The sequence below is a fragment of the Galeopterus variegatus genome, unplaced genomic scaffold (assembly GCF_000696425.1).
Source record: "Galeopterus variegatus unplaced genomic scaffold, G_variegatus-3.0.2 Scaffold1937, whole genome shotgun sequence".
Lineage (NCBI taxonomy): Eukaryota > Metazoa > Chordata > Mammalia > Dermoptera > Cynocephalidae > Galeopterus > Galeopterus variegatus.
The window spans coordinates 135,121-147,931 of record NW_007728048.1 but is presented as its reverse complement, the minus strand read 5'-3'; the positions used below and the strand labels follow the sequence as shown (position 1 = coordinate 147,931).

At 37.0% G+C, this 12,811-nt stretch overlaps 1 protein-coding gene across 2 annotated transcripts in view; it reads left to right on the top strand.

Annotated features, from left to right (window-relative positions):
- The window catches only part of MME (membrane metallo-endopeptidase), a 148,352-nt gene that overhangs the window by 41,072 nt on the left and 94,469 nt on the right, over positions 1 to 12,811 (top strand). The window contains exon 1 of one of the 2 annotated variants that reach the window (XM_008579684.1): positions 12,663 to 12,698. The exons of the other annotated variant lie outside the window; for it this stretch is intronic. The gene's annotated coding sequence lies outside the window, so the exon portion shown is untranslated. Of the gene's footprint in view, positions 1 to 12,662; positions 12,699 to 12,811 lie in introns of those variants that run through there. 2 annotated transcript variants of the gene reach the window in all.

Below are 12,811 nucleotides of genomic sequence, written 5' to 3'. Positions count from 1 at the left end.
ATCTCTGTATACCACCACAACCATCTCACCTATCAATGGCAGAACTAATAATATGTTTTAGAATTCACTGACTTAGAGATTATAGACAGACCATGAGTAGTAAGGCAGAATATTTGGGATGGACACATATAATGTGTTTTCTGGATGTAAGCAATGTTGAAGAAAGCTAGGCTCTTCTTCAGTTTGCAACAAATTCTCCTAGAGACTATTTTTGGCTATTATTCCAACAATTATTGGGGAGAAAACACAGACAATAAATAAATATACAAACATCAACAACAAAATCCTCTTAATCAAAGGCAAAATAGAGAGTCTTTTATATATATTAAAAATTAAGGGCCGGCCCGGTGGCGCACTCAGTTGAGTGCGGCGCTTGGGAGCGCGGCGGCACTCCCGTTGAGGGTTCGGATCCCATATAGAGACCAGTCCGCTCACTGGCTGAGCGTGGTGCGGGCGCGACACCGAGGGTTGTGATCCCGTTACTGGTCACGAAAAAAGACAAAAAGGAAAAAAAAAAAAATTAACATAACATGTTTAACTTTTACAATTTGTTGTCATTTAAAAATACTTTTGGAACAGACACTTCATTAAACAATACATATGAATAACAAATAGTCATGAGAAATGCGCAACATCATTAGTCATTAGGGAAACGCAAATTAAAACCACGATGAGACAGTACTACCTATTACAATGGCTAAAATTAAAAAGATAAATTGTACCAAATGTTAACAAGAATGTGGAGCAAATGGAGATCTTATACACTACTGGTAAGAACATAAAATGCTACAACAACTTTGGAAAATAGTTTGGCAATTTGTTAAACATTACTGCCATATGATCCAGCCACTGCACTCCTAGATATTTACCCAGGAGAAATAAAAGCATATGTTCATACAAAGACTTGAAAATGAATTTTTATAGCAGCTTTATTGGTAATAGCCCCAAACTGGGAGCTATACAAATATGCATCAACAGGTAAATGGATAAACAATCTGTGGTATATCAATCCAATGGAATACTACTCAATAATAAAAAAGAATGAACTATCGCTGCTATGTGGATGGCTATCAAAAAAATTACAGAGTGAAAAAATGCCAGACAAAAAAAAAAGAATATATAATGTATGATTACATATATATAAAATTTTAGAAAATGCAAACTAATATATAGTGACAGAGAGCCAATCAGTGGTTGCTTGTGAATGAGAGAGGGGTTAGGTAAGGGCAGGAGAGAGAGATTACCAAGGGGCAGGAGATACTTTTGGAGGGTGATGGATAAATTTGTTATCTTGACTGTAATGATTCTTTTGTGGGTATATACATATGTCAAAATCTATTGAATTGTACACTTGAATATATACGCTTTATTGTATGTCAATTATACATTAATAAAGCAGTTGAAGCCAAAATAATTTCCCCCCAAACTTGAATATTGTGTCGTTGGTGTTACTAATCAATTACATTTTTTGAAGTTTCTGTACTAGTACCACATTTCCCATTCTAACAGGCCTAGCACACATTTAATTATAACTAGTTTTGCTAAACTTGGTTTAGCAAGAGTGAAATTTGAGAATATAGAAATTTGCAGCACTGAAGAGTTATGGAAAGTTTTTGAGCAGCTGAGTAATGAAATAATCTGAGCTTCTGTTTGAAACAACCAACCAGGAAGTAATGTGAACAATTAATTAAGATAAACAAAAGATGAAATGGTGTCTTTGTAAGAATAATGGTTAAAACATTAATATAATAATCCAGGAAAAATAAGAGAACAGAGTTATGCTAGCTAACATTGGCTTTGGAAAAGGAATGTAGGGGAAGGATTTAAAAGACCCTGTGGAGATAAAAATTTTAGGACTTGGAAACATCGTTTATTGGGGAGTAATAAAGAAGTCATCAAAGGCCACTGAGATGTGGCAAGCCTAGGTGAACTGGGACGATGCTGATTCTATAATGCGTGTAGGTTCACAGGAGCATGGGTATGTGAAGAGTCCTGCAAATGGAAGGAAAGTAGGATATATGTTGAAGTAATTGATGTGGGTAGGTTTGGGAGTCATCTGCCATGAAATGAAAGCTGAAATAATGAGAATGGATAAAAATAGTCAAGGAAGAAAATAGTAGAAAGAGAAGAAAAGGTAAAAAGGAGGAAAAAGAGGAAAAGAAAGACTAGTGTCAACACAATATTGTGGAAGCTGAGTGAAATGAAAGTTCAAGAAATATATGGGTTAAAGATTAAGGAAGGTTGCAGGACTAGAAATAAAGGGGAAGTAAAAGTTTTCAGTAAGAGGAATGAGAGGGTTGGTCAGAGTGGAGCAACTCAGAGTTAAGGGAGGTGTGTGGAGGCCCAGGTACGGGTGCGCCCACAAGTGACTGATCTGGAGGGAAAATGACCATCCTTGTAATTGAAGAGTACTAATCCCACCCTTTCTCTTTGGGACAGCTTAGAATAGCATTTAACATTAGTCATTCCCTGCTGTAATGTGAAATTGTGCCTTAGCAGGTGATATTACAGGAGAGAAATTGTATCTTAAAAGGAGAAATCTCTTTTACTTTTATTAACACCTACCTTAAATAGTCACTGGAGAAATTAATGTGACCCTGAATTCCTTAGCAGAAAAAAAGACTTACTGAGTTTCAAATGAATAAAAAGCTATGCCATCAGACTAACGAACTGGGAATAGGCTGCATTACTTCAGCTATTTTAATACCCTGATACTCATTCAACTGAACACGAACATGACTGAACCCATCCCTTGTCTTTGTGGTGTCAGTCAATCCCTGCAGAAAGACCTTATTGAGGACTGCCTGCCTACCCAGCTCCAGGAGCATGTTACAAAATGGGCATAACCAGAGGGAACAAGAGATTTTCTTCTCTGGGGAAGGTAACTACTGCTTCTGCCAATAACCATTATACAAGACAGGTGGACTAGGTGAATGGACAACACTTCGATAAAGGCAAAAACACAACAGACCACATCATTGAATGTTTTTGGAGCTGTCTTTCAATAATGTACAATTTTGCACTAGTCAAACAGGTCTTATTAATACTTTTATTCCTTTAATTTTTCTGGGCTAATTTTAAAAGTTACAGTGCATTAATATGCATTGAATGAGCTTTTGTGTAATAGCATCCCCAATACCTGAAAAAACTTTTTACATTAAAAAGCATCCTGCAGGGCTGGCCACTTAGGTCAGTTGGTTGGAGCGCAGCCTTATAACACCAAGGTCACAGGTTCGAATCACTGAACGGCCACCAAAAATTAAATAAATAAAAATTTTTTAAAAAAGAAAAAAGCATCTTGTAACAGTTAATTTTCTTTAGGATTTGGCATTTAGATACTCTAAACATTATAATAAAAGTATACACTGAAAGCCACTATGTACAAACATCTGCATCTACAGATCAGGTTGAATTTGCCATTTTTTGCTTGGACTTAAGAATTTAGGTAAATGCAGAAATCTGAATTGATAAGAATGCTTGCCGCAAGAATGACGCCTGATGGAAAAAGAATTAAGAATGATGAGGCTGAAGATAAGCTTTATCTTTGCAAAAGGATTAGTATGGTATAAAGCATAAATAAGTAAAGCATAGAACATGAGTCTAAAATCCAGATATTTCTATTTCACTTGGCACTTTTCCTGGAAATGTTTCAGATCCAAGAGAAGCTGGAAATTGATTACATGTAGAATATGATCATTTCAAGGTTAGACGCAAACTTTCCCACTCAGGAGTTGCGTAGAAGCCACATTTCTGTATTTCTCTTGTCCTAGTTTTGACTACTTGGAATCAGCACCTCTATCCAAGTCAGGGTCTGAAACAACCAGAGATTTAAAGGTTAACCATGCCAAGGCTGAACAGCTGTCCCCCCTGAGGAAAATCTGGGGTGTCTGGGTTCTTTCTGTGGCTGTTGTTTTGTAGGATTTAACTTCCTGCTCTCACCGCCAGAGTCAGGGCCACAGATGTCCGCAGGAAATGCATCAGAGAGGTCTCATGTGAGTGAATCAGATGCACATGTTCCTTGGTATGCGGTGAAGGGCACACCGAGGGCTCAAAATCAGCCTCTCTCCAGGCCAGAATTGGTTCCAGCCCTGTGAAGGCCGAGCGTCCACACAAGTTGCACTGTGAAGCCACCCTCCTTTCCCCTTTCTCTACACGTTGCTGTAAAGGAATTGCAGTGTGTCCCTGGGATGAAACACGTAACCATCTGGGGACGTGGGGAGATGAGCGTATCTCTGTAATTGAGCTTAATCACATTCTCATGTGAGGGAAAGCGCAGCCTGTCCGCACAGGGACTTTCCTGCTCTGCAGTATCAGAGCACATGGAACAGTTTAGCCAGAGAACAGGCTCAATTCCATATTTCTAAACTTAATTTTCAGTCACTTCGTTACAGCCAATTGCTTGGTGAATGAGTGTTTTCAAAATAATCCTTTCATGACTACTGGCTACTTTTTCTTGAGTGAAACTTGAAGTTATAGTATTTTGTCAGTCTTATTACTTGTCCTGTCACCACAGTTAATTATTACCTTTTGGCAGGTAACAAATATTTAAATGTTTTACTAGATTATCAGAAGTAACAAACAAACTTTGTTATAGTCTATCATATAACAGAAATGCTACAACTTCAACGGGATGTCCAGCATGCTATCCTATCCACAACTCACCACCACCACCAAATGTTCTCTCTCAGTGAAGTGACAGATCTACCCAGTTTCCCAAAACTGTGGGAGTCATTCTAGATCCTTTCTTCTTTACCTTCAATATAAAAAATCAGTAAATTCTGTGGATTGCGTCTCAAAAATCGTTTAATTGCCTTAAATCACTTATGTATTTTTAAAACCTCTCTCGTAAGAATTGTTATACTGGCCTTCTAACAGATCTCCCCACCTCTGTCCTTGCCCCCCTCCAGCTCTCCTTCCCTTTCCCATCAATGCCCCGTAGGCATTCTAACAGACAACTCCGATCTATTGCTACCTTGCACAAAATTCCACCATGACTTTTTATTGCATGCAACAAATGTAAGCACTTTTACATCCCATACAAATTTCTCCATTATCTGTATTACATTGCAACCTTCTCTCAAGAAACCTCTCCCCATATCTTCCGCCTCTCCACGCCTTTTACACTACAGCTATACCTTCATTTCAGTAGTTGTAGTTGGCATGAAGTCATCAAAATATTACACTGTATCTCATACAATATTCAAGACAAAATGCTCTCTATGCTCTCTGTCTTGAGAGAGATGCCCTTAACCACCTCCTTTATCTTGCAAATTTCTACCCATTCCTCAAATCAAATAATAAATGATGAAGGATTCGGATATATGCAATAACAAAAAGTTGCTTTATCTTATATTTCAAGTGAACTTTGCATGTAACTCAATTATGAAAATTACCACAGTCTGTTGTAAATGCTTGTTTACATTTCTCTTGCCCATGAAACTATGGACTCATTGATTCCATAAGCATTACACCTTTTGTGTGTGTGTGTGTGTGTGTGTGTGTCTATGATATCATGCACTGCATTTTATTGCTTTTTCACTCAACATTATTATTCTGAGAGATGATCATCCATTTTGATTTGTCTAGCTGCAATTGCTTATTTGCATTATTTTATGACTGTACTACAGTATTTTATCCATTCTTCCTTCAATGGACTTTTGTGTTGTTTCTAGTTTATAAAAAATTGTGATAGACAATACTGCTATGAAGTCTTGTACATTTCTCAGAGTGCATGTCTCTAGGTTTTTTTCAAGCATATGTACTTTAAGGTAGAATTGTTGGGTTGTAAATTATGTGCTTCTTCAACATGTCTAGATAATGTCAATGTTTTCCAAAGTGCTTTGCTAAAGGGCAGTTTTTTTCAAAACTATATTGGCCTATTGAAATGTAATGTTTGGGTTACTTTTTCCATGGAAATCAGTAAGATCTCTGCCAGAAGACGTTTATTTCCGGTTTTAAACAAGAGCTATTTGCATTGCTATCAGTTTCCTACAAATTCCTACTCTACTTCATTTACATCACTGTTAGTTTCCAACAAGGGCAACCTTTTCAGAGTTGTAAAATAGCCTGGTCAATGGAAAGTCAACCAAACGTGCACATCCCAATAGAATCCCGTAATCCCTGCAGGATCTGCTAGCAAACTGCAGCCAGCCACTCAAGTCCAGTTCTGTTTTAGAGCCCACTGGCTAAGAGTTATTTTTACATTTTTAAGGGGTTGTTAAAACAAAAGAATGAAGAAAAGAATACGCAACAGAGACTTTTGTGGCCCTGAGAGCCTATCTGACCCTTTACAGAGCAAGTTTCCCTTGCAAGTCCAGGCCCTGAGTTCCACTGAAAAGACAGCCAATAATCTGTTTTGCCCTTTACAGGGGCACTTTTTTCCCCTCTCCTGGCACATTGCACAAACTCGTACTTCTACCAGTGTTTTATAAGAAGTCAGGTGAGTAAAACTTGGTTTTATGTTGGAGTTTTAATTAGCACTTATCTATTAATTGGCAAGATTGTACATCTTCTGTGCTGTGGTCATTTCTTTTTATTCTTTATTTTAATGCCTGTTCATGCATGTCTTTTATCCAATTTTAGGGATTGTTTGGCTTTTCTTTATTTGCAGTTCTTTATATATTCTGAATACTAATACTTTTTCATTTTTATATGCTGGAGATATCTTCACCTAATTTGTGGCTTCTTGAACTTTTTTTACAGTGTTTTTTGGCAAACAAATGAAATTTAATTTGTAACTAAATTTATCTCTTTATTGTTTGAATTTTGGGCTTTGAAATCATTCCTTAACTCAAGGTCATGAAGATATTCTGGCCATTTTAGCACTTTAAAAAAGTTTTCCCTGTCATTTTTAAATCCTTAATTCATGTAAAATTAATTTTTTTTTTGCATATCTATTTTGTTCCATTGTCTATTTTCCCTGAATCAATAAAATATTACTAATTACTACATTACTATAATATTGCTTTACATATCTTGTTATCTGGTAGGTTAAGTTTCCTTTATCTTTTTTTTCAGGAATATCTTGCCTAATTTTCCCTTGTTCTTGTACAAACATTTTATAGTCAGCTTATCATATTTCTAAAAAATACATTCTATTGGACATTTGATTGACTTGTAATTTAATCTACTGATCAATTTGGGGAGAACTAATACCTTCTTTATATTGAACATGCAACCCTAGGTACCTAGCTTGTCCCTCAATTAACCTGGTCTTCTTTGGCATCTTTTAGTGAGGATTTATGATCTGCGCACCTCTTTAATTTTTATGAAATGTCTATATCTATATTTATATCATTACCCATCTATACATAAATATCTTTTTAAGATTATGTTTTTAAACCTTTACTTTCTCTCTTATAAAAATGAAATTAATTTTTAATATTGATTTTATACCCAACAATCATTTCTCTCTCATAATATGAATAATTTTTTTGTAGATTGCTTTGATTTTTCTGAATTGATGATTATACTATTTTTAAACAATGACAGTTGTCATTATTTATTTAGTTTTTTCCTTCTTTCTCTTCTCTTCCCTCCTTTCCCTCTCTTTCATCTGTCTCTGCCTCTCTTTCTCTATTTCTTTTCTAACAGCACCATCTAGGCCCTCTAAAATAATACTTAATGTGGAACCAAATTTGTATTCTAAGTTTTATTGGGTCATTTTTATACCCTGCTGCATTCATTTTACTGTCATAGAATTTATTCTGTTCTTTTTCTAACTCTTTAGGTGTTAGATGCTCACCTTTTAAAATTTCAGCTTTTTTCCTCTGAAGTAAAAGCATTTAAGGCCACAAATTTCCTTCTGTATACCTCAATTGATATATATTAATATGCAATATTTTATCATCATTCAGTTATAAGTTTTTAAAAAATTTTTATTATGATTTCATCTTTGATTTATGTGTTATTTAAAAGTTCATGCATCGTTTATTAATTTCTAAATGTATGTGTGGTTTTAATTTACCTTTCTTTAGTTGTTTTAAGGTCCAAGAATTTGTTATTTCTCATGAGAAATCTTTGAAATTCATTAAAGCTTATTAAATACTTTGGCATAAAATCAATATTTATAAATATTTCATGACTGCTTAAAAAGTGTATTCTCTAATTATTGAGTGAAATGTTTTATATACTTCCATTAGACAAATTTTTAATATTGTTATTCAGATCTTCTGTATCCTTACTCATTTGTGCACTTGATTTATCATCTATTGAGAAAGGTATATTAAAGTCACCCATCAACATGGTAAATTGTCAGTTTCCCTTTTTAGTTCTTGTCATTTTTTGCAGAACATACTTAAAATTTATGCTACTGTTTGTAATCGAGTTTAGAATTGTGACATCCTGCTGAATCGATTGGGTTTTTTCTAGTAAAATTTTATGATACTTTGTCTTATTACAATATTGCTACACCAGCAATGTTTTGATTTCACTTGTTTGATATATCTTTTTTCATCATTTTGCTTTCATTTATTCTATAGTGTTATGTTTCAGGTGTGTCTCTTTTAAACAGAAGTTGGCTGGATTTTGTTTTTGTTTTATTCCAGGCTTTGTCTTCTAACTGGAAAATTTGTTTCAATTATATTTATTGTGATTAATAAATTTGATTTATTTCTACCATCTTATTTTCTACTTTCTATTTATTCTTTTCAAATATTTTGTTTTTTCTCTTAACTTCTTTTAGGTTTAGTTTTATTTAATTCCAATTTTTTTCTTTTAGGTTTACTTTTTTTTAATTCCAATTCCTGAAGTTTCACTAAAATCAACTGACAAACACAGATTAATAGGGAAAAAAGGCAAAACCAATTTATTTGGTCATAGTTTTACATCACACAGGAGCCTTCAGAATGAAGACCCGAAGATGTAAGGAAAACTGTCTACTTTCATGCTTAGGTTTTGTGAAGTAGGGACAGCCGTATAGAAATGTGATGGGACAGGAAAAGTATGATGTGATGCTAACAGACTGAGTGGGAAAACCCAGCACAGCCTGTGTGTTCAGATTCTTCTTGGCCTCTGAAGCATTTATTCCTCCAGGGTGTGGGGGTAGGACCCTTTCTGGAATGGGGGTCTTATAACCTACAGTCAAACAAGGTAGGTTAGAGAATGTCTTTATGACTAGCTCCAAGACAGAATGTAGTGGAGGGAAAAAAATAAAGTCTTTATGGCTAGCTTTGGAGAAAAGATGTTCTGGTTTCCAAGACTTGCCTTGGTGAAGGATTCTAATTTCTATGGCTTTTCTCAAGGAAAGGCTGAGAGACTGGAGAGCAGGAGAAAGTCTGAGGAAAACTTTGCTTTTGAGGCTGCTTCTGAGGCCTTCACTTTGGAGTTTCACTTTCTGAACCTTGGCCCTATGTTCTTTGCTTACCATTCCTTCTTGCATATCAGATCTTCCATCAAGTATCATTTTGTTTCATAAATTCATTCTCAAGAAGTTCCTTCAGTGAGAGTCAGATTTTTATTTGACACAGTCTAGTTGGGACCACTTTACTATAAATTTTTAGCTTGGGAATATTCAGGCCACACAATTGTTACAAATTCTAGGCGTACATCCATTTTGAAGTCCAGCCTGATCGTGAATTCTCACAGGAAATTTTTGCTGTAAATTTACCAGCCTGAGTTAAGGATGAAAAAAGCAAGCATATTTATATTTCTGGGGGAAGTGCTGGAGGGAAAGTGGGAGTGGAGTTTAAGTTTTGGGTTTTTTGTTAGTTTATCTTTTCACTGTAGATGTTTCTTTTCAGTTACCCCAGTTTTATGGAGGAATCCTTTATCTGACTTTTCTCCTTGCTCTGGACTAGGTTTTATATGAAGTCCCTAGACTTACAAGTCCTGTTAAAACTGAAGCTCTAAGTCACCTAGGTTTGGCGAAGCCTCCTGATATAGATGCCCTGAGGGCAGCCTCTGTCTTCTGCACTCAGGTACCTGTCTAGATTACTGGTTGTCCTTGCTTTTGGCTTCTAAGGTTTTCCTTCACTTTCTTGCTGGCACAATGGTGCCTTTAAAGGGCCTTTTAAAAATAGTTCATCAAGCATTTGTAAGTGTTACATTCAGGGACAGTTTTTAAGAATCTATTGTGCTTACAGTAAGAACCAATGCATTCCACTCTTAATAACTTATGCTTGGCTGCCAGGACTACTTTATCCCCCATTCCTATAATTGACCAAATTGAGTGGTCATGGACAACCTCAGTAAGCCTCTTTCTGTGTTTACTTACGACAGGTACCTGGGGGCTCTTTGTTAGATCCCCTAAAGGGGAATTTATCTCAAACTTGCATAACCTCCTTCTGGGAAGAGATTTTGCATTCTTCATGAATCCTTTAAGTTTCTGATGAATTTTAAAGAGATTAAGACTTGTGGAAAAACCAGTTGCACACCTATTTGACTATCAGCTGAAAGTCACAGTCTAAAACTAACTTTAACTAGGCATTTTTTTCTTTTGATCTATGTTCTAACTAAATTTATTCTTTCCTATAAAAGGCCCCCAACAAGAGTGAATCTTTGAATTGGCTTCTTACAGATTGTTTTTTTCTCTTGTAACAAGATTGAAATAAAACTATGACACATGTTCATAACTGAATAATCTGGAAAGTTTTCATTAGTGACTCTTATTTTAAAAAAATTGAAATCAATTATGCTTTCCATTTTCAATTCTAGGTTTAGAGGCACTATAAACAAATCGACCGCCCTATTTTCTACTGGTATTAAGATTTTTCCTGAACTATAAGTGTACTATTACCTTCCAAAGGAAAGTTTTTTGTTTAAAATTTTTGTGCACATTGGAAAACAGAACATAATTTTTTAAAGTTTAAATAGAAAGGTTAAAACTGGATAGATGACCTTAATTTGCATTTCCTGTTGATATGCAAAATTTTAATTTCTGTCTGATCACACTACTCCTTTTACCAACATTCATTAATATGCTAATTAGAAAAAAGTATTAAACTTTTAATGCACGTGGCTCCATATGAAGGAACTGAGAACTTACTACATGAAAAAAAAGAAAAGATTTTTCTAACTCATTTTAACCCATTGTTGGTTATGTAAGGCTGAAATAACATTTTGGTAATTTACCGGAAAAGTAATAAAAATTAATCACTGAATTGTTAGAAGATCTAGATTTCTCACCTAATGAATTTGAATAAATCACCTTGTTAATGCATCAATCCTCAGTAAAATGAGGATAACAGTAACTCAGCATTTGAGTCAAAATAAACTGACTTTACAGGGTTGTTGAGGACTAAGTAGTGTCCACAGATGCACAGAGAGAGTAAAGCAGAAAGAGATGGATAGCACTTTTGAAGTCTATTCATTAGACTTCTATTAATCTAATTATTTAAAGATTGGTTAACTTTTTTTTGAAATGTCTCTCCATTGTATTCCACTTACTATTTCATTGGCAGGTATTCCCTTCTCTGCTCTTCAGCTTTCTCATAAAAAGGATGTAAAATTTGTCAATGAAAAGGGGGTGCTCAAGCAGTAAGTTATTTTGATGTTAAAACCAGATAATTTCAAGTTCAGGAAAACCTAGTTGCATTTCAGTGTGAGTTCCCCAGGGTGTGTGTGTGTTTGCAATTATACGTGAATCAAATGAGGAAAAGGATAATGTTAAGCTACTTAAGTATTTGGCATTGAAAAGCTGAATTAAAAATCCTGGAAGCACAAAAAAGGGGGGGGGGGGTTCAGATCCTCTGAGTTCCTTACTATATATAAGCGGATAAAGTCAACTTTGATAAAGGAATTACCTTTCTGCAAAAAGTATTTCCTTGTTGTTTTACCCTTTTGAGAAGGGGTCACAGTTTCTTAAGTGAAGATAGTGTGCTGCTTAGCTGCATTAAATTGACACGGGTCCAGACACGTTACACCTAATTTTAGTAGGTAGGGCATACACACTTTAGCTTATTTTTCTGCCTTTCTCGCCCTCCGCCACCCGCGTCCCCGCTGCCCCCCACAGGTACACACGTTGTAAGGCTCCCTGGTCAGCAGGTGGGAGTGGAGAGTTTCGGTAGACCTTAGCGTCATATTGCTTTGACCAAGAAAAAGAAAGGAAAGGGAGAAAAGGAGACAGAAAGCAAAGAGGAAGGGAAAAAAGAAAGGAAGGAAAAGGGGAGGGAGGGAAAGAAAAGGGAAGAAAAGGAAGGGAGAGGGAGGGAGAAAATTCTAAAAATAAGAAAGGAAGAAAGGCAGCTTGGATGCAGGGAGGAAAAGAAGAGAGGAGAGAGAGAGGAGAGAGAGAGGAGAGAGAGAGAGAGAGAGAGAGAGAGAGAGAAAGGAGAGAGAGAAAGAGTGTGGGAAAGAGAAGCATTGTTGTTTCGGGTCCGCTAGGGAGAGAACCTTCACCGCACTACAGAATCCGAAGAGACAGTTTATTGTTTTCTTGAAAGCCCCGAAGCTAAGCAATTCCAAGAATGTTTGGCAACGCTCTCTTGGGAATGGCTAGGTGGGCGCATCGATGGAGGGGTACTTTCCCACCGCCCCGCTGCCGTCCCCCTCCCATGATGTGACAGGATTTGGGAGACCTAGCGGAAACCTTCAGGTCACCCGGGGAACTGCTCCTCTCTGCGGTCCTGCGGCGGCGAGCGGGGGGTGGGGTGAGGGCGCCGAGACGCGCGGGGCGCGGAGATGAGCAAGTGGCTGAGCCTGACCCGGCGCAGGCGGGAGCAGCCGCCAACTCCCGGCGCGGGACCTGCCGAGAGGCCACGGTGAGTCCCTCCGAGGGCAGGTCCGAGGGGTACCCGGGTTCCCCGTCTCCCCGCGGCGCCGGCAGAGGCGGGCCCGGAGCCTCCCCGGGGTCCGGCGGCCGCTCGGCCCCGCG